This window comes from Fusarium proliferatum (assembly GCF_900067095.1).
Source record: "Fusarium proliferatum ET1 genome assembly, contig: FPRO_scaffold004, whole genome shotgun sequence".
NCBI lineage: Eukaryota > Fungi > Ascomycota > Sordariomycetes > Hypocreales > Nectriaceae > Fusarium > Fusarium proliferatum.
Genome location: NW_022194793.1, coordinates 1 through 1,021, shown reverse-complemented (window position 1 = coordinate 1,021; position 1,021 = coordinate 1).

The window sequence follows — 1,021 nt, the reverse complement described above, 5'->3', positions numbered from 1 at the left end:
AAAGATATTATATAAAATAGGATATCTAGATCTATATAACTAATTATATTAATTAAGATATAGTTAAAAATAGCTATTTGAATTAGGCTAAATTGGTTCTTTAATAAGAAGTTCTTCTTAATAGTTATAGCTATTATATAAAGCTTGCAGTATTTATAGCCTATAGCTTCTGCTAGCACCAATTTAATTGCATTAATAAGGTTATAGTTAGTTATATAATAGGCCTAATTGGCCTGCAGGCTATTACATACAGGTATCGTAACGGTAGCTATAATCGATATTAGTAACTATAACTAATAGGTATTTAGGTCAGGGAATGTACTTTATAATAGACTTAGCCCGGTATTCTTTTAGGTAGGGTAAAGGAAAAAGGCTAATATAGCTGCCGAGAGACCTGCAGGTAGTATTAATACTGCTTAATTAAGGCAGTAATTACGCCATTAAGGCAGATAAACCTTATATAATTTTAACCTTTAAGATATAGGCCTACTATAGGGGCCTTATTATTTAAGCCTTTATATATAAAGTTAGAAGCTTAATAGCCTTATAAGGCTAATAGTAAGGGAAAAAAAAAAAATAATATCTTTTAATTTACCTTTTAAGGTATTTAAATTAAAATTAGGCCTTTATTACTATCTTAAAGGTCTTTAAAGCCTATAATATTAATAATTAAATAGCCTTTTTAAAAGGCATTAAGGTCTATAGCTATATATTAAGCTTTAAGATTATAGTTTTTAAGTTAAAAAAAGTAAGTTTAATTTTTTTAAAACCTCTTTAAATATTACTTTTTATAAAAATAGCTTTAAATATAATATAAAAGGTAAAAAAGAATTTAATTTTAAAAATAGAAATTATAAAATATTTAATTAAATATTCTATTTTTTAACTATAAGCCTTTTTTAATAGCTTAAAGTACTTAATATTAAGAGATTAAAGTAAATAAAATATATAAATAGATATATAAAATATAATCCCTAATTTAAACTACTGCTTCTTTACTAATATTACTTTAACTGTTCTT